Source organism: Dermacentor silvarum, chromosome 1, assembly GCF_013339745.2.
Source record: "Dermacentor silvarum isolate Dsil-2018 chromosome 1, BIME_Dsil_1.4, whole genome shotgun sequence".
Taxonomy (NCBI): domain Eukaryota; kingdom Metazoa; phylum Arthropoda; class Arachnida; order Ixodida; family Ixodidae; genus Dermacentor; species Dermacentor silvarum.
In genome coordinates, this window is record NC_051154.1 from 214895403 (window position 1) to 214916717 (window position 21315).

General features: G+C 47.2%; 1 protein-coding gene across 1 annotated transcript in view; it reads right to left on the bottom strand.

Moving 5' to 3' along the window:
* LOC119436751 (glycosyltransferase 25 family member) overlaps positions 1-21315 on the bottom strand; it is a 367617-nt gene that overhangs the window by 240792 nt on the left and 105510 nt on the right. The gene's annotated exons all lie outside the window — the stretch shown is intronic.

Genomic DNA, 21315 nt, shown 5'->3' on the forward strand with positions numbered 1-21315 from the left:
AACAGCAACGACGGGGGCATCAATACTGTAAGCGCATCGTGAGCAATGCATATTTCGAGGTACTGCAGTGCCCGCACGGTCTGGAGACGAGCGCGCGTGTAAGCGCAACAATTCCGCATGCGTCGATTTCCGCAGTGAGATGCGCACAGGGAATGCGGTGCTACCGAGAGACGGAAACCCCTCCGTGTGCAAAAAATGGACTCGCCACCGCAAGCCCCCCGTGGGTGCCCTTTCGCTCGCCTGACAAGCGGGGATGTCAGGCTCTGTGGCGTCCGCGACAGGAGGTGGGCGGCGGAGTATACGCGTGCATGTTCCCGACACTCTCACGTATTGTTTCTTGCGCGTCACTCGGGCGCTATAGTCGCAACGTCTGTTCGCTCGCTTGTCTATATTGCTTGTTGTCAACCTTAGGCACCCAAAATCCCTGTCCGCTATAGACAGATAAAATGGTTCTACTTCCAAAACTTGGGCGAATGCCTGCCGGCCGCGCCCGCGCTCTCCGCCAGAACGAAAAAAAAAAAATAAGAAAAGGGCGTTACTGGAGAGTACTGTTGTGCCACGCTTCGTCGTGGAAAAAAAAAATAAACAAATCCGCTCCATTGGTTGAAAATCTATTATTGATCGAACTCATTTCTCTTACGCACCCATCCCCGGCGAACGAAAGCTCAAGTGTCAGATAAGGCAGCAGTCAAAGCAGGTATACATCGAACGACTCTGGCCACCATTGGCACAGCTATAGCAAACGCGACCAACCTATGAGGCCAAAAAGGAGTTGACATGCTGAAACATACTGCACGCTACAATATCGTCAGCGGAACGAGCGCACGTTGAAGACGTGCCCATGGGGACAATCGAACGATCTACGAAGAATTAGCGCACGCGGAACGCATAGCGGATAGCTATCGCACATAGCCAGTATAACATATTTCGCTCGTTCCTCGTGGCTCACTCTCGACAACATCGTACTTTCGCAGTTCGGACAATGAATCATAAAGAAGCCTAATTGCATTACGCCGAAACACAGTTTCCGAACGGTGACATCAAGCGGCGCGGCTAATTCTTTTGCTGGCTGGGATAAGAGCTGAGAAAGGAAGGAACGCGACCTCGCTTAAAGCGTGACGCTAATTGTCAGAACAGAGGTGAAGCTAATTATCTGGGTTTAATGACTCACTCTGGGTCTATTGAACACGTGAAAGGGGACGAAGTAGCGCTTTGTTGGCGTGTACACTGTAGTCATTAACGTTGCTGCCGGCTCAACAATTACAGCGTCATGCAATTTTAATGCGGAGGTAGTTTCGACATTCACTTTGCAAGAAATGACATTCGATTAATGATAAGCCGAAAAGATCGAAGTACATGGCACAGATAAGTAGTCCAATCCGCAGAGACCAAAAAAAAAAAGAGGGAGGGGGATATTTATTGTAATCTTAACAAGTTCGCCTATTGGCCGCGATATCGAACAGAGTCACCGTCTGGTGGGCCCTGTCTGAACCACAGATAGTGTGGATTCAAAAACTTTCCAACAGGTTTGTCACAAAAGAGCGCGTAATCAAAGCGCGCGCCGCGTGTCACGCAAGAGAGCGAAAGAAACACGCCGGGCCCGCGGCAGCTTCAACAGAGGGGGAGAGCGCATACGCCTCAAACAGCCGACCCGACCAACGGAGTCTAGACGTCTAGAAGCATATTGACCCTTTTCGCGGAGCAGTTTGTTTTAGAGAAACGAGATGGCGCTCACGGCGGCGCGCCATATCTCTCCTCAGCGACCGCGCACGAATACGAAACCATTACCGCTTCTACCTTGTTTCTGTGCGGTCAACTGTCGAAAATGCAACTGAGTTTTCGCTAACACACTGTACTCCAATCATGCTAGATTGAATCATGAGGGTTAAAGACGTGTGCAGCAGTTGGCTGCAAAAATAGTGACTGGCATGTTTAAGGAATACAATGAATCTGTGTGGCCAAGTTCGCGGACCGCTGCTACAACTGTCTGAACGTGTTACCGGCACTTCGTGATGTACGGCTTTCCTCGAGGATACAGAAATTTGCTCATCCGCCAGCCTTGTATCGTTAACCTTCAAAGAAAGGGCTTCATCCCCAGAACGTCGGCGAGAGTGAGTACCACTCGTTAAACAATGACAAAGGGAGTAGCGCCGCTTCCTGTCATAGTAAGTTTCGCGCACGTTATCTATACACATCTGTCCCAAATGGCAGGAAAACTTACGCCCACTCTATCGCCAACGTATCAAGAATAAGTGAATGGGCGCACACTTGAATATATGCGCACTGTATATGCACAATAAATGTCGGACCACACCTATGGCGCACGAATGGTCGAAGCTGAATGTTTCGTGACGGTCCACAAGAGTAAGCGAGTTACTAGCTGTAATACATATTTGCTACAATGTACCCAATGTACAAAACAACTACGTTTCAGGCCTTATGCGCAGCAATAACAAATCTATCGGAACTGAGCACACCCGCGAGCGATTAGGCAGAAAATAATCAGATAGTGGCCGCACCGAGGAACTTCACTGAGTCAGAAACTGACAAGCCACCGCTTCAAAATATTTGCCGAATAAAGAACAAAGAGCAAAACACAATAATCCTGACTGAATTCATAATCGGAAAGCGTGGATAGCTTGGAATACATATATTTAGCCCCGCTTTTAGAACAAGCACCGCATACGCTGCTTGCGCCGTTTGGACATAGCTTAATCAGCTCTGAAAGCGCTTTTGCATGTTCTCTGAAGCCGTGATCAAAGCTTCGTGTCGTCCACCTAGTCACCGTTTACGATATCTCCGAAAACAGAGGTTTTCTAAGCTGCACCGGCGTCATACACTTCCATTGTAAACAAGGAGGCAACGGAGGCAGTTGAGGCAAGCAATGGACGCGTCCCCACGTGATCAAACATGGCAGCGCCCACGGGATCGCCGCGAAAAGGGTCAATACGAAGCGACGGTAACCAGAGAGAGAGAGAGCGGGCGCCGAGACACCTTCTCACCCGGCGAGTCGAGAGAGAGATTACTACAGCGTGAGCGTGCGCCAACAGGATGACTCACCACCCCATCGACGACGCTCCGAAGGTGGCGGCGGTCGAAGGCACCGGTCGAAGGTACGAGATAAGACTAGAAGACTCGCAGGCTTTGGCCATGCTACGGAATCACGACTCCGATAGGAAAGTTCGAGAACCCCCAGCGCGACTATATAAACCGCCGTGCGAGAATCAGAGGGGGGACCAAACCGCTCCGGTAAAGAGATGTAACGTGAAGACAGGCCGTCTGCGGCAGAAGGGGATTCCCCGGCAAGCTAGTCGACGAGTTCATCGAGCGTCTGCATTTCCGTAAGAAGTTCCTTCTTCGAGATTTGCCCCGAGCTACGCCGAAATCGTCCGACTGAAGACCAGCAAGGGTGAATACGATTGGACACTTAGTGTTCCTATTCACTTTGTACTTTACGTGTTGAACTCTTAGTGCTTGTCGTTAATTATTTTCCTGTGTTTTGCGAATACCCATCTGAATTGTATTGTGTTGTGTCTAGCCTAAGTGTGCACGTTTGTGTATAACTGCCTTGTGTGAAGAATATATTTTGTTGTGTTTTGACAACTCTGGGCTCTGACTCGGTCTTTGTACAACAACCGGCGTTCGCTGGCGCACCAGAGGGCCCATTACTAATTGTCCTTGCTTTCGTGGGATTATTTTCGGAAGCTGATAAGGCGGCTTTGGAATTTGGTCCGGCGTCTGCGCCTCGTCCACGGGGTCTGTGACAAGGTTCCAAAAGTCCGCGCAGCCATCTTTCCGACGCGCTGCGCGTCGTATTAGACGCCGCGGCGTACCATGTGAGATATGATCTGTCGCATCGCTGTCACTCGAGCAGCCTCCACGGTCGCTGAGCCTGTCGAAGACTAGCTGTGTTTGTTAAATGGGGCAGTTATTTCCCGAAGTAACTTATCAGCAGATCATGGAGAGTAAAACCCACCAAGCTGAAGTGGCAGACTTTCACTCTCACAAAAAGACTCCAGTATATATTAAGTTCAGCAGGGCCAGACACCAAACTCATCGTTGAAGCCACTGTTCCATTTCATGTCCTGTTTGAGTGGGGAGAGCTGCGAAGTCGCCACCATGAATACGGTCGTCCCGAGTGCGTGTGCGGCACACGAGGACACCCGCTGTCGCCACGGCCAGCTTTGATGTGGCCTCATAATCCTAGTACGGTTTTTGGACGTTACGAAAACAGCATGTGCGCCACAGCCATCACAGCGTCAAACACGGGACGAGCCGGCCCCTTGTGACGACGCCAGTGGCAAGCATCAAATCTAGACGTGGCCTCTGCACTAAGGAGTGTTGTAATCGATAGAAGCGATTACTGCACTGCGCATATACTTCGTTTCAATCACGAAAATGGCTCCTTGCCTCCCGGAAATCGTAACCGCAGTGGAACAGATCGCTGAAAGCTAGATATATGTACACAAGGGCAATCCCAAATTTTTTTTTTAATCGTACGCGGCGTGATACTAGCGGATCCGAGTTTTATTACTTAAATTTATTGCAACACACATCAATATAAGACGCGCCTATGAAACAAAAATAAAACCGTCTCACAAAGCAGGGCGCGGTCAGTATACTGGTAAGTACTGCAGCAGAAACTTCTCCCACAAAACCGAACGCTTCGCTAAAATCAACTGAAACAAGACTCTTCGTCAGATTGTTCCCTGCGGCGACTTCGGTGAGTCATTGTGAGAGAAAGCAACAACGATCTTGCACGAAAACATTTTTAGGCAGATATACTTCAACAATAGCGTAAAGAACAAAGGAGGATCATAGGTCCGGTACCAACGTATCGACCAATGGACTTGTCGTCGACGCCAGGGCCAAGTAGAAGAACGAAAGAACAGTCGTCTCGACGAAGATGACTGTTCTTGTCGAAACATTCGCCCCAGACTGAGACACCTGGCTTGTTCTCTCCTTCCGCGATTTTTTTTTTCTTTTTTTCACTTACCCAGCGTTTCCTTCTTCGCTCAAACTCTTCGAGCAACAGCAAATTTTTTCTTCGGTAAACTACACGTCCCCTCGCGGAACATCTTGAAGCCCCACTTTGGAAGAGATCCCGCACGTATAGCACAATTGGAACAGCACGACTGCATTCGCTGAGTGCCCACGAACTGACTGTCAAACGCATTAAGCAATTCATTATCCTTAAAAGTGCGCGAGAAGACGTGCAAAGTAGTCAAAGCAAATTAGGAGATTTATGATAATTTTATACTTTTCAGGTTGGAATGAAAACCCAGAAGACCGTTCGGTTCAGTTCGGTCCGGCCCGGTCTGGTTCGGTTCGGTTTGGTTTGCTTTGGTTTGGTTCCGTTCCGTTCAGTTGTTTCGTTTCGTTTCGTTTCGTTCTTACAATAAGTAGCTCAAGCACTCGACCAGAGCAGCAATTGCAAGGCTTCAAGTGTCGGGACGTAGGTAAAAAATAAAAAAATAAACGGTGTTTCGTACAAGACGACGATGCCACACACCTGGACATCAACGCCAACACATTACCACGCTGCGTCCGAGTTTCCTCGCACAAAACGCAAGGCACTTTCAGACACTCCGCGCGCGACACGCGTACGGGAAGTCGCTCAGGATGTTAGTGCCGCTAATTTTTACTTTCCCCTCTCAACATATTGCCGCAGAGATCTCTCCACGTGCCAGTTACGAGCACTCCCGCGAAGTATCCTTCCAGGCGTCTCATCGCACCGCCGTTAGAAGAGCGCCAGCAACGCCTTGCGCATGGCGAGGCAGCGCGTGTCTCTCGTGCACGCGCACGCGGTTGCGCGTGCGCTCAATCTGCAGACGTTGTTGACTGTGGAACGGGATCCTGTTAACTCTGCTTGCCAATTGTGTGTATGTGTTTTAGCCTTAAATTTCCGGGCACAAGTTCGCCCACAATAAACCAGTTTGTTTAGTGCGCTTCACTGAAGAGTGCTTCAATATACAAGAGACTGTCAATCCTGCACTACACCAAACACGCTTTACCACATGGTCTTGGAATGCAAAAAGAGCCCGCGGACAACGCCCGTCCAAGCACCAACCCAGCTGACTAGCCCAAAACCTGAGGACAAGATAAGGCTGGTGAACAGGTCTAGGCTATCAGCACAGGGCCACGACTACCTGGAATAGGGTGGCCGCCTACCTTCGGGCATTAGCCGCTTGGTCTCCGCAATAAAGTTTATTCACTCACCCCACTCTGGCCACAGGATAACTGAGGTGCCCGAAGCCTTGCGAGGCAATCACGCTGACTGCAGCCATCCTCTCCCCTTGAGTCATCTGAGTTGTTTTCTCTTTTAAGGCGGAAGCTTTAGATGGCTCATGGGTTAAAAATTTGACTGTCCGCAAAATTCAATGGCAGCAAAATTCAATAGCACAAACATTCTGTGTCGAACCCTCAACCTTTGGTGGGAGTCGAACCCACGACCTTCGGTGTTACTTAAGACGAAGTTAATTCTGTCCCAGTTAACTAAGGAGGACTTAATTGAGGTACTTGAACCCAGGACCTTTGGCGAGACCCGAAAACAATAGGAAGTAACAACGCATTCGAATGAGAATGTCAAATATTTTAATGAATGTCTCGTGAGCGCGCAGGCTTTCGCCTTCATCCTCTTTAGCGTATGCTAAAGTCACTGTCAACTTTTTGTGTTGTCTTGCCTCGCTTAAGTAAAACAAACAGTCCATCATCATCACCACCACCACAGCAACATTGAGCCACGGCGCAGTACTGCTATACGCACAAGAGTCAGGTGAGCTCATCGCAAAAGAAGCGTGAAATGCAAAAAATTCACCACTTCAATCTTTCTGAGAAGCGCACATTCTCAGAATTTTTTTTTCTTTCTTGCACGGCAGAAAAAAGAACCTAGGCCCGTTTTCAATTTTTAAAATTTGTAGAAAGCACAGGATGGATGAAATCGTTCCATCCTCTGTGCAAGAGCTCGCCCACTAAACCGGCGACTCCGGAGAATGCGCATTTGTCGCCAACGCCAGTCACATGCGCTCAGCCGGCATTCAATCCTGTTCACTTCTTCCCGCGATGTAGCATACCCCCGGCAATGCACGCGAAACACTCGCTCACTAAATGGTTTAGTCGCTTAAGGCGCGAATATATAGTCCGGCGTTTCCAGCGTCCCAGGGATCAGCCGGCGAGTTCGGATACGTCAGGTCGGCGACGCCAGGATCGGTGAAATTTTGCGTCCTGTATAGTTCAGCGCGTTGAACGTGTCCCGCAGCAGTGCGGCGATCAGCTGTTGTTACCACAGGCACGAGCACAAGCGCGGGACGAGCATGCGCTCTGTTCTTCTGGTCTAGCGGCTTTGACGTGAGGTAGGACTTCATTCCTGCGCCAGCCGCGCAGAGGGCCGCCTTTCACGCTGCCTGCGGCGGACGCTGGACTGCAGAGCGCAGTGGTGTACGTAACCAGGGGTTGGCACCATAATGTTTCTCGCTATAACACCTAGAGGGTAATCTGGCGCCACCGTCTATGAGAGTTTCTTAAAGGGCGCCGTGCCCTCATGGGAATGACGGGATATGTGTCTGCGAGGCTTGTGTTGACTGGTGTTGAACAAGGCTTCGTCTAAAACGTGGATATGGCTACACAAATAATACGTTCTTAAAGCAAAATCTACATAAAAGGCTTTCATTCACCCATATTACATCTCTAAATAAAGTATACTCACCTACAATGCAGGATCAAGAGAAGAAAAGCAAGAACAGACGACAAGTTGTTCCAAAGCGAGCGATAATCTTGTCGTCTGCCCTCCAACTTTAGCGGCCAGCTGATACTTTTTACGTTTCATATAATTGTGCATCCTATAGTAAGTCCTCAAAATTAAACAAACCATGTTTTTTGTGTAATAATAAAGCTAAAGCAGTTTTTTACGTGCTGTTTTAGCAGGAAATTAATCATTGTGACAGACGTAACAGTGCTAGCCAGGCGCGTCTGCGAGGCTTTCTTGGCTCTCTGAGAACGATGCCAATCCGAAGTCACAATATACCGGCATTCCCATGGATACCACAGAGCAGCAGCGCCAGTTTTCCCTCTAGGTAATGTAGTCAGAAACTCTATGGTTGGCACACAGGGCATGTGCACCCCCCCCCCCCCCCCGCCTGGCAAACAAAAAGAAAAGAAAAAAAAAGGGGAAATTTTGGCCGACGCTTAAGCTTCGCCTTTAAGAATGGATAGCATTCAAAGATCTCTGACTGCTTCTCACGCTTCCCGGCAATAGCAGCTTATGTAAGCGTAATGTCTGCCTGTAAACGCTGGCGGCGAACGCTATGCACGAAGGCGAGCTTTCTAGTTCTTTTTCTTTTCCGGGACCGCCGCTCCCGCTAGACAGACCTCAAACGGCAGCTAGAAAAGGGGTTTGTGTTGCCCCTTTTGTTGTGTTGCCAAGCCAGGGGAAGAGGCAACGAAAGCTTCGCTTCAAAAGGACTGATTGGCTAACCTATACGCTGGAGGAAGCTAAAAGGGAAATAGAAAGAAGAGAGAGAAAAAGAAAAGACGAGGTTGCTCGCTGACTAAGATGCCGATATGCTGCTGTCAGGTGAGTACTACATGCGTACGTTCTTCACTGAGGGGTTTCGGTAACTCGGCTGAAGGCCCGCCGCAGAAAAGATGGGGAACGCTGGCATTTTGAGCGCGGTCGAAAAGCACTTTTGCAACATCGCGCTCGCTCATAAAATTCTTGGCGGACTTGGCTTTCCCTTATGCTCATTTCGCGGTCTAAAGGAATTTGCGCCACCACCAGAGTGCATGCCTGAAGTAGCCTGCATAATCACGTATAACGTGTCGCTGGAAGACGAGACGGAACTGAGTGGGGACCACCAGCACATCACTTCGCTTGTTTAGCTCATTACCATAGATATTCCGTCGGTGCGCCACGCATGGAATAAGAATTTCTGAGTGTATGTACCTTCTGGACCCAAATAACTGTGTCTGTTGGCCGTTCGCGGTGTCCACTTTCTCTCGTCTCATCTTTCCTCACACCGTGATGGTCGTCACAACGAAGTCTTAAGAATTCTCCGTACTGGCAGCATAACTTCTGATGGGGCCTGACTGATTTCCAAACCTCTCACAGGAAAGATGAACGCTTTGCGATGCGGAAGTTGAGACCGGGAGCGTGGAGTGTGATGCCTTTCGATCCCGCAAGAGCCCCTCGCCGTCGAAGGGGACAGCACCCCCTTTCCTTGAAAATACATTTGCACCCCTGAAAGAGATTTGCCCTGAAAGAGACGCATCTATAATGTCGCATGTGCGCCACCACTTTGCACCATGCTCACCTAGCTGCTTCTGCGCATAAAGTACAGGCTTAAGTACGGAGCTCTGTTCCTACAGACGTATGTTATATAGACCAAAACGTTTACGGACCACGGGATCTTAGAAAACGCTAAATATCCGAGCAGCCTTTAAAAGTAGCCAGTAAAACCGTACATCATAATGTTGTTCGCATATACCAGTAGAGGCTGGAAATGGGAATAGCAGGCTGCGTTTTGAGGTAGCAGAAATACAGCTTTTTGTCAGATCCCTTGGTCTGTAAACTTATTTGGTCGATAGTACTTAAGTGCGACTACAGCCCCACGAACTTCTCGATGGCAGCGCGCGTGGATTGATCTGTAAAACATCGCGGCGACATTCCTTCTGCCTAAACCTTATGCTCCGTTCTTTTATCTGCAGCTCTCGAATATTGTAACATGACATGGTCGTTAATGGAGTAATATGCTACAGCGTAAAAGTGCGGAATAACCCCAGTGCGCACAAAGGTGGGCACACCACTATAGGCTGCTATCAGTCGCAAGCCGACAGATGGTTGGACTTGGCGCGCTACTCGTCACAGAGATTCACTGAGCAGGACTTCCGCCCTGAGTCAGCATACATAACTGCGTCGCAAACACAATTGGTATCGACGTCTCGCCTTATATCCCCCCTCTACTGTATACGCTATAAAACAAACTGTGTATTGCGCAATTTTGTGCCGAGAAAGCAAAGCAACAATAGAGTGACAGCGATTTCGGCGAGCACGTTCAGTGGTCGTCCAGCCGAATAACAGTAGGCTGAGTCCGTCCGCTATTTGCACATGCTTCATCATACGTCCATGACACGGCCCAGAACAGTCGGTGCAATGCTGGTCGGTGCTGCTCGCCTCGATAAAGCTGGATTCGCACGACGGACCAAATTCTGCGGACGAGCATTACGTCGCTTAGTGCCAACCAATCACGCCGCACACAATTAAGGACGAAGCATAATAAGCTAGCGGCGGCGCAATTCGTGGCGACTCAGCCACGTCATGCACGTCCGCGGAATTCGGTCTGTCGTGTGAATCGAGCTCAAGAGAATGCAGTGCCGGGATAAACTGTGACGGCTCTATTCCAATGCTATTTCTTTTCGCACATCTTCAGTAGTTTCAGCGGCGTTCCACCAACGTTATCACCACGCTCGGCTGAAGTCTCTTACGCTCGGCCGGTCACGAACGGTGGGCGATAAGAAATACATCGGTCTGCAAGATAGGAAGAATGAAAATTAAATGCTGGGGCTTTATGTGCCGGAACCGCGATCTGATTATTATGAGGCACGCCGTAGTTGGGGGGCTCCAGATTGATTCTGACCACCTGCGGTTCTTTAGCGTGCACCCAATGCGTGGTATACGGGCGTTTGTTTTTGCATTTCACTCTCATCGAAATGCGGCTGCTGTGGCAGGGATTTGATCCCGCGACCTCGTGCTTAGCAGTGCAACGCCCTAGCCGCTAAGCCACCACGGCTGGTAAGATAGGAAGAATGCAAGATTTTCTAAGATAGAAATGGCATTGAACAAAAGTAATCATTACGTTTAACCGACCCAGAACTGCATTCGCTACGCGCGCACAACCTGATGGTGGGCCTATACTATATACTGCGCTATCGAAGGCGAGACGGACTCTCTGTTCGCCTTATGTCCAGCTTCATTTTTTTTCCTTAAGCTAGAACAAAAGAATGAGGGTGGAAGGGTACAACTTATATCTGAAATGCCTGTGAACCTAGAGCGAAACAAATCAATCAATAAACATATACAAGTACTTTCTACAATATACAATACCGTGATTGTTCATGTCGTACGGAAATGTACGAAACTTTGTGCGAAAGTTTGCCACGCAACCGCTAAAACGAACAAAGTTATAGGAATGTACGGGTGGAGCGGCGGAAAAACTGACAGCCAGAAGCATAGTATATGCATAGACACTTCTTTTTTTTTTTCTTTTTTTTTTTCGATCGGCGTTGTTGTCTTCAGCACCAAGTTGTTGTACAAGAGTGCTCTCGATGTCTGTATTGACAGTGCCAAGCTAGCGCTCCTGTGTAACATCAATGTATCAGGAATCGATATGTTTCTAGATCAATCAACCAATCACGTATGCGTCAGCCTGTAATTTCTTTTTTCGGACGTAACAGGGAGATACCAACGAAGGCAACGACTGTGCTTACTATCCCGCATTAGCTGTATACACTAACGATTCTGCATCCAAGAGGGCGCTGTCCGTTAGCACGTGGTAAAACCTCGCGGAGCCAATGCATTCCTCACTAACACAGCCCACGTGCCACCTGTAGTTTTTCTCTGGTACTGAAGAGCTAGCTAAAACGTAATATTTAGTGAAAAGGCGGTTCAAAAATAAAGTTACCGATCAAAGCTTATAAGGTTAACACTATATATAGCCATTACTTTTATGGCTACGCGTAAGAGAGTTTTGACGACATTACAGTGTTAAATACGGTAATACAATATCCGCATATCTTAACACGCATCGTCACGAGCAAACTTCAGAAAGCCTGCGCAGTTTCGTATTCATAATTATTCGTTGATGGAAGCAAGCAGCCTGTGACTACACATTTTCCTGTTCTAATAGAATTGTCTGCACTTTTTCAAATATTTCCATAGGAGACGTATTGGATGCATAATTTTCAATAACTTGTGTTTTGCCCCGCGAGATGTAGCCGGACTTCAATCGCACAACAATAACTGATGTCGCTGCTCGTTGGCTTAGAACCGTATTTCAACCTCGCCTTCGCGACCATGTGAATTGACCTTCCCTCTTCCGTACTCGACATTCTTTCCACGCGAGTGCAGACGAAGTCATAACAAAGAAAAAAAGAAGATAGCACGATGGCTCTCGTCTGGCAATAAAATCCGTGCGACGCAAGCCCATCATACTGGCTTACCCCACGGTCAACGTTTCGGCACTCTTCATTCGACAGAGCAGCACGAAAGAAAGAAACCATCTGCACTATACAGCATCGAACAACAGCGCTCGTCAGAACGAAATACAATGCTATTATCATCATGCCGTGCAGAGAAGCTAGCTGGCAGAGAGCCACGTTGCATGGACTTGGATGAATTCATTCGTGAATAAAAAGCGCGGCAACGACACGTGCAGCGATTTGCATGCAGATCGACGGGCCCGGAGATGGCGATACAGATGATGAGAGACGACGAGACGGAGTCTGGTGAAAGGCTTTCAGAATATTACAAAGAGGCGCTCATTGTGTCACATAATCATGCGGCGCTCTGTATCCCGCCAGGTTCGCACAAAATAAGAAAAAAAAGCCGCCACTAGTATTATTTTAGGACAATCTTGATGATGTCTTTTACCATGAAGTATTAGCGAAACCATCATTTTTTTTTCTTTAACTTAGCAATTTCGCCATTATGGACGCCTTTCTTACTGTTTTAGTTTTTATTGCTTATTACAGTTAGCACGAGTTAAGTCGTAAGCCCCGTTTGAGCGGTGAACTAAATGTTATGCGTAAGTGTCAAATGACCCATTTAGCGAAATGCAGCTCCACTAACGTGAAACCTGGGGAGGTGCGAAGCATGCAGTGATGCACCGCTAATGGGCTCACACTGCCTTAAGCAATGGCTCACAACCCCGTAAACGCGGCATCCCCATTACGACAGAAGAGGAGTGAAATTCTACGCTGGAATGATGGGCGGCAACGCAGCCAGCTGTGGAAGACGACGACGACGAACGCGCGAGCACGAGCCGCTTGCTTTACCATGACGACGACGACAGGAGACGCCGACAGCCCGAGCGCATAAGGTGCTAAAAAAAGGGGGAGGGATATGGAAAAACATAAATGCGCTCCACTTCAAACCATGGATCAAACTTGGAGCCCTCTGGCTGATAACGAAAGATGTCAACTTTCCGCCCTACGTTTTGCAACTCGGTGCCGCACCCCAAGGTAAGTACTCTACTACTGCGTTTTGCCTCAAATTGGGGACAACAGTCGCCATACAAACGCGTCACCCATGAGAAAACCGTTTCAAGACGAAATCCCAAGCTCCACATGGAGAAAGGCGCAGAGGCAGGAAAAACAAATTAGCAAACTTCGGCGATTCCTCCGGGGTTCTCAACTCATTTCCTGCGACAGCAGTATAGGCTCTCACAGCGGACACTGCTATATTTCCAAGAACAGCTACTACTTTACGATGGACGCAGCGTCGTTTTGGTCCGTTCTAGCATTGCCTGCAGTGGTTTCCAAACACACTCTCTCTCTCTCTCACTCACTCACTAAGGCTAACACACACACACACACACACACACACACACACACACACACACACACACACACACCATCATTTTCTGAGTATGTGACGCGCAAAACCCCACGCCAAAGCCCCCCCCCCCCCCCTTATACACGCTTCCGTCGACCAGGAATGGCTTTACCCCGCACCAATTACCAAGCGCCCAAAATGCGGCAATGCGCAGTGGTTAGCACGTCCAGCTTCCAAATGCGCATCGCCGCGGGGACGTCAGTTAGAATATACCAGTGGCGGTCACCTTCTCATCCCCTCGGCAAGAGTGTGTATGGCTTTAATGATCTCGTTCGTTTATTATTTCAGCGAAAAAACAAAAAGATTAACAGAAAAGGGTGACAGAATGTTGGTTCGGGCGTGCACGCTACGTCTGGCTTAAGCCAATGAAGGAAAAAAAAAAAAAAGTGGTGCATGAGTTACAGAAGCTCACCAATAATAACGGTGTAGTGCATAAACATTGTACGACATCAAGTTGTGACCTGTGCGGTACATAAATATAGACATTGCGCAGCAGGACAATGACTTGTGCGCATCGGATTTAGTTTTAGAGCATTTAATAACCCGCTACACAAAAGATTCGCTCCACATAGATTAGAACATGTGCGTTATATCTGCGTATCTTAATAATAATAATAATAGTAGTAGTAGTAGTAGTAGTAGTAGTAGTAGTAGTAGTAGTAGTAGTAGTAGTAGTAGTAGTAGTAGTAGTAATAATAATAATAATAATAATAATAATGATGATGATGCTGTTGATACAGCTCAGACCTGCTTCATGTAACCTGCGACAAGAAGCATACACACGCATAGGGCAGCGGTTGGATTATTATTATTATTATTATTATTATTATTATTATTATTATTATTATTATTATTATTATTATTATTTGTTTGTTTGCTTGTTTTTGTTGTTTAATTCATTATTTACTTTAGCGTACAGGGGTCGCATTAACGCGTAACTTCAATTCCAGGATGGGACGCGCGTAGATATACAGCACGTTTCGCAAATAACGGCGGTTCCTCCGATAACACGTCGGTGCCGCTAAGCTCGTGATTTAGACGGTGGAACACGTTTCTTGGAATCAAAGAGGTTACGGTGCTGGTGGCGCAGTGCTTGTTTTTCTTTCATTTATATTTATCTATAGCTACCGGTGGCGGTCAGCTTTTAGCGGAAAACTGCCTGATATAGCTGCTTTGCTAAAATGTCGCCCCCGCCTTCGAAACACCGCAAACCAAAAGCAGGACGAAACAACACGAAAACACAGCTGAGTTTAGTTTCATTCTCAGTTTTGGGCTATACTCTTTCTGCTTCACAACAACGAACGCACTTTTCAATCAGGGACCACCGACTACTTGGCTTTTCGACTAGCCCATCCATCGGAGTTCCCCTACTTTTTACTTTGTCTTCTTTTCACATTACTTATTGTTTTTTTATTAACTCCTTATTTAAAATTGGATTGCGCTTTAGAGCGAACCAGTCTAAAACGCAATCCGATTACCCTGTCTTTGAATCCTATCGAAATTCGCCAACTCAGCGAGACCGAGCAGACAAGTGCGTTCTGCTGCTGGTATTGACACGGCGCACTTACGCCCGGCCACGCTACGTGAGTGAAACACTCGAAATTGAAGTAACACGCCGACTTCTTGATGCTGAGGGCTCCAGAAAAAGAACTGAATCCCTGGCGAGCACTCGCCTCACTCCATACACGTTGCTTTTTTTTTTCACTCTTTTCGCTGAAAAGTTATCAGGAATCGGTACATCTAAAGCGTCGGCGACAAGACAGATCAAATTGTATTCAACAGACACCGGGAAAACGAATCGCGCTCGAGCAAAACTCGGCGATAAACAGCACTATACCGGTCGAACTTCGGCTGTCTTCAAGCGCTCGACAAGCTTTTTTCTGATAACGTCGAAGCGCCTTCCTTGTTTACTTCCGGCAAACACACCTAAATCGAAAAAAGCGGACGACTGATGAAGAGCTATAGTGTAGTGGCTACAGCGGTCACCTGAACGCTATATGCCGCTATATATCCCGAACGCTACATCCCGTAATCACGCGGGCGTTTATATACGCTGCAGCTGCTTGTTGGCGCACCTTAGTATATATAGCGTTCCACTAACGGAAGCGTGTGGTATGTCATCACGGACATATATGCCAGACCACCAGACAACGTCGAAAGAACGTTGCAAGCATACCGGAACGAAAAAAAAAAAAAAAAACGCTAGCTGCAGGACCACAGGATGACGAAACAGTACAGGCGCAGACTATCAACGGGTGATTTATTCATAGGCAGCACATACGACGCCTACCCAAAAAATTCATGCTGTGAGTCCGCAAAAAAGCGCAGAGGTGGTGTGGCGGCGCCACTCTCTCTCTCGCTCTCTCCATTCGAAAGGACTTGGTTGACCACTACGAGCCGGACCGCTGTGTGACAACGCAGGATTTTATGCGTGCACTTTTTGAGCAACCCATCTTTTGTCTTTGACGAAATGGACATCGACGAACAGACGGAACATGAGATCATTATCAAATTTCTTGTCCGTCAAATGTCGCAAAAATCCGTCAAATGTCGCAAAATGCCAAGGAATGCCCTAAAGGGGGAAAAAACTGTGTTCAACTGAATCCAGCGTTCTCAGGAAGGCCGTGAATGTCCCATGGACGATGCAAGATCAGGACGCCTCTCCACCTCGTGCGAAGATGAAAACATCGATCTCTTGCGTTCTCCTGCGCTGAGTGACCCCCGAATGACGGTCAGAATGATAATAGAAGCCCTCGGTTTGAGAAAGTCGTCCGTTTACCGGATTGTGACTGAATATTTGGACACGAGGAAGGTTTGCGCAAGATAGTACAGAAACTTCCGACTCCTGAGGAACAGTTGCGACGGAAAGAGCGTTAAATTGATTGAGAAAACTTCAGACGGCAGCGATGAATTCTATAAAAGCGCCGCCACCGGCGACGAAACTCGGATTTATGAATACGAAATCGAGCTCAGGTCGCAGAGCAAGGAGTAGAAAAAGAAAAATGACCCCCTCCCCCCCAAAAAAATAATAAAGAAAATACCCGGAACTCCTACTTCGTTTCATAGAAACTGGCCTTACCCTCTCATCACGGATCTCTCAGCTTGTCCTGCGCAAAAGTGTTGTCCACGACGTAATTATATCCACGATGTATAGCCTTCTCTTCAAGTTTCTTCTAGTGTTTCGCGTTCAGCTCTTTTCGCCGTATACCTCTGCCCCTGTTCACATCCACTTTCGTCTCTTGTAAACCCTCCGTCTGCTTTCCACTATCTCCTATTAGTGCACCTAACTTCGTTGCGCACTTCGCCGGCACAGTCGCGCCGCTGTAATATAGTCGTGAAAAAAAAATGAAAAAAAAAAACAGATACAAGGCCTCACGCGTCTTCACTTTACCCTAAAATAAGTTTCAGCCAACGAAACCAATTTGAGAGCAGGCACGCAATATAATTTTTATGCAACGACTGAGCAGTACGGAAGGACATCAAAGTAGATTGCAAAATTACAGTGACAAAACACGGCGTATTTTCAAAAGAAAAACAGAGTGGAGATGGAGGGAGGGAGGGAGGGGGGGAGGGGGCGGCACTAAATTTGTAATGTGTGTCTCACAAACACTAGGAGACGACACCGAGCTACAGCGATAGATTGAAATGTAATTAGTTCAATTCTAAGGTAATATTTGCGAAACGTATCGAAAGCGTCAACTCAAAACAAAAGCTTTTTCGTGAAACTTAAGGATGGTTCTGCTATACCTTTGTATGGCATTTGGAATACTTACGATGGATTGCCTAGCATGTGACAATAAGCGAAGAAAGAACGAATATATTCCTGCGCTTCCTTTACGCGCCCTCATCTATAGACTCCCCTTTTCAGGACAATTTCTCGTTGTAGACGCGTGACTCCTCCTGTAAGAGTCCACCTAGTGGACTGTCCATTTCGGCTTACGCTGAAGTGCTGATTGGCTGGGCTGGGGTACGAGCGAGAAGGAGGCAGGCGCCCCCAGCCGGTCTCCTTCTCGCTGATACAGCTCCAGCCAATCAGCGGCGGCCGAAGTGAACGGTCCACTAGGTGGAAACTTACAGAATACTCGCCCCACCCCCCGTGCCGACGTTTTGCAAGTCTTTCTTTTTATTAGAACGACCACCGGAATAAACAGACTAGAAACACGATACAAACCGCATAGTGAGGGAACTAGGCTAAGAATGCTAATCGCATTAATAAGACGCACATACCGATATAGTAGACAAAGCGGCTCATATATGCAGAAAAGTTTGACTCGTCGTGAAAACAGGTATTCCGGCTTGACTGCGACGTATTTGGCAATAGGAAAACTGCGCGCGGAAGTTGGTGCGTTTTTAAGGCCATCGTTTCGCTTGGCAATGCATAAATGCGAAACTTCTAAAAATAAACTCTACGTCTGCGCGAAAAGTGGCCCGCAAGCCCTATAATGCCATATACATTATTTATTTATTTATTTTAATTGTAAAATTCGTTACAATGCGTTAAATTCGTTCCAGTAAGGTTCTTAAGAAAACGTCGCTTTTTGCATTGAAGCACAAAATTAACTGGAACGCCAATGCATTTCTTCTTTCTTTCTGGGGTTTTACGTGCCAGAACCAGTTCTGATTATGAGGCACGCCGTAGTGGAGGGCTCCGGATTAATTTTGACCACCTGGGGTTCTTTAACGTGCACTACAACGCAAGCACACGGGCGTTTTTGCATTTCGCCTCCATCGAAATGCGGCCGCCGCGGCCGGGATTCGATCCCGCGACCTCGGGCTCAGCAGCGCAACGCCTTAGCTGACTGAGCCACCCCGGCGGGTAACGCCAATGCATTTCTCCGCAAAGTTCGAGAATTAATATATCGAAACTGGTGTCATCCCGAGAATTCGTTCCAAGTGGATCCGCCTTGCGAATTCCACGGCTACAATTTGCAAATTGCAATATGGGCCATGAGGTAATTAGTTAAAAACTTAATTAGTGAATTTATGTTAATTATTCGATTATGCATTTCAATTTCGTCTGCAAGTAATGTCCGCCTCTTCGAGTAGACCAACTCATGAACTAGAATTGGGCTATCTGCCACAGGCAACCTTAAATAAATTTTAAAAGTGTTCGCTGAAACACCCTGTATATACACATATACCCTTTGCTAACAATTTTCTATTTCTCGCTTTATGGCGAAAGCCATTATATCGACACTCCAGGCAAACTTCGCTGTTGTCGTCGCCGTGATGTTCCGTATTCAATCCAAAAGTCATATAAATGAGCAATCCATACACTGTGGGTGAGGGGAAAAGCACGTAATAGTGAGCCGAAAAGGATGGCGGCTTGATGGGCATTATCTTCCCACGTGCTCAATATTCGGGTTAGTTGTAGGTCACGTAATCAAACGCGAATGGGAAGGAGAGCACGCGTCTTCTCCTCTAGCCCTGCCGTAGCTGTGAATGACTGTGCGCGGCTGATGCTTATGCGGTCCGCGTGTCATATCTAATTGTTGGTAAACACTGGTGGGTGCAATGATAAACGGCGAGCAGGGATGGCTGCTAACTTCATGCGCGCTGTCTTTCTTGTCGGGCTGTCTTTCCGCGCCCCTAGTGTTGCAGAGTTAAGAGACAGAGGTCATGGCAGATCACTGACACAGGCCGTTTGTAGTGGACATAAAAATAAGCAGATAATGATGATGAATCTAATTTTCTGAGTTGCGGTGAATCGCGCGGCTGTACGAACCGTTCGCCTCCGCTGCCGGCGTTCTTCATAATGCTTGCGTTCCAGTGAGGTATTTACAGGTTTACAGGTTTACAGGACATAGTCCGTGCGTTACATTATGATTGCTATTTTAGTTTTAGCTGAATGTTTACTATAATTTATATGGCCACTATAAATAACGTATAGACTCGTGTAAGGGCCGCACTTTTCTGTCGCGATTTTGACGGGCCTTTCATGGGACCGGGCCATTTGAACTCATTTTTCCAACTACGAGTATGAAATCCGCCGTAAACCTCCGCGATCGCCTCCTCTCGACATCCAGTACCGACGCGCGAAAGTACGCTGCGCGCGACAATTCGCTGTTGAGGCCGATCAGAATCGTCGCACGGAACGCGATTGCTTCTCGGTTGGATGTCTTTGTTTAATATTGGCTGTCAAGTTAGCAGCCCTTACACGGGTGCGATCCTTACACGGATTTACACGGTAAGAATCTTCCTTCGTGTAGTTGTCTTCTACTTCGCTATCACTAATACTGCTTCGCCTTCCCGGCCAAACTGCACTCTTATTATTTTTTTTTTTAGTACTACGAGTCCGAGATTAAGCGCTGCTGCGCATGACTTCTAGACTTCTATTTATTCTGATTTTGAGTGAATCCGGCTTAGCATCATTTCGGTTACTGAGTGAATTCTATATACTAGGTATTTCAGTGAACACTTTCAAAAATGTTTAATGGTTGCCTGTGGCAGATAGCACAATTCTAGTTTATGAGCTCGTCTACTCGAAGAGGCGGACATTACTTGCACAAAACATTGAAATGCATAATAGACTAATTAACAAAATTAACCAATTAAGTGTTCAGCTAATTACCTTATGACCCATGTTGCAATTCACAAATTCTAGCCGTGGAGTTCGGATCCACTTGGAACTAGTTCTCAGGCTGACACCAGTGTCGAGATATTATTCTCTAACTTTGCGGAGCAATGCATTGGCGCGCCAGTCACTTTCTTAACAAAACGTCGTTCTATGCATTGAAGCACGAGCACGAAAGTATGAATAGATATATAAATTATGGGGTTTTACGTGCCAAAACCACGATCTGATTATGAGGCACGTCGTAGTGGAGGACTTTGGAATAATTTAGACCACCTGGGGTTCTTTACCGTGCACCTAAATCTAAGTATACAGGTGTTCTAGCATTTCGCCTCATCGAAATGCAGCCTCCGTGGCCGGGATTTGATCCCGCGACCTCATACTTTGCAGTCCAACACCATAGCCACTAAACAACCACGGCGGGTAAGCGCAAAAGTAACTGGAACGCCAATGCATTTCTCCGCAATGTTCGGGAATTAATATCTCGAAACTGGTGCCATCCTGAGAATTAGTTCCTAGGCGCCGACTACGAGGGGGCTCGAGCCCCGGAGCTACCCCGTAGATGGCGCCTATGTTGTCAAGGTTTTTCTTTTTTGTTGTTGTTGTTGTTGTTGTTTTTTTTTTTGCCGCCATTGGAATGCCGCTGGTAATAGAAACTGCGATGTTTTTTCTCATCAGCAGACCGTCATAGGCATAGGGCCACCGCAGCAGGTGAGGATAATCGTAACAGTGCGAACATATATTGTCAATTTCTTTTATTATTATTATTATTATTATTATTATTATTATTATTATTATTATTATTATTATTATTATTATTATTATTATTATTATTATTATTCACGCTATTCGCTCTCATGAAGTCACTAATTATCGTCAGAAACCGTAAATCAACGAACGACGACAAACGAGTATACCGCTGATAATTCTTCATACCGGAGCGCTTGCCAGCGGTGCAGGGAAAAAAAAAAGAAAAAAAAAACCTATACCGGCAGATAAACACACACACTCTCTCTCTCTGTCGCGTCCGCTTCCTCAAGGCCGGCCAGCTCAGTACCGCTAAGACACCAAAACCCGCTCGGTCGTGCGACTGATCCAATTTACCAGAGCTTTTCGACTGCCGAGGCTGTTTCTC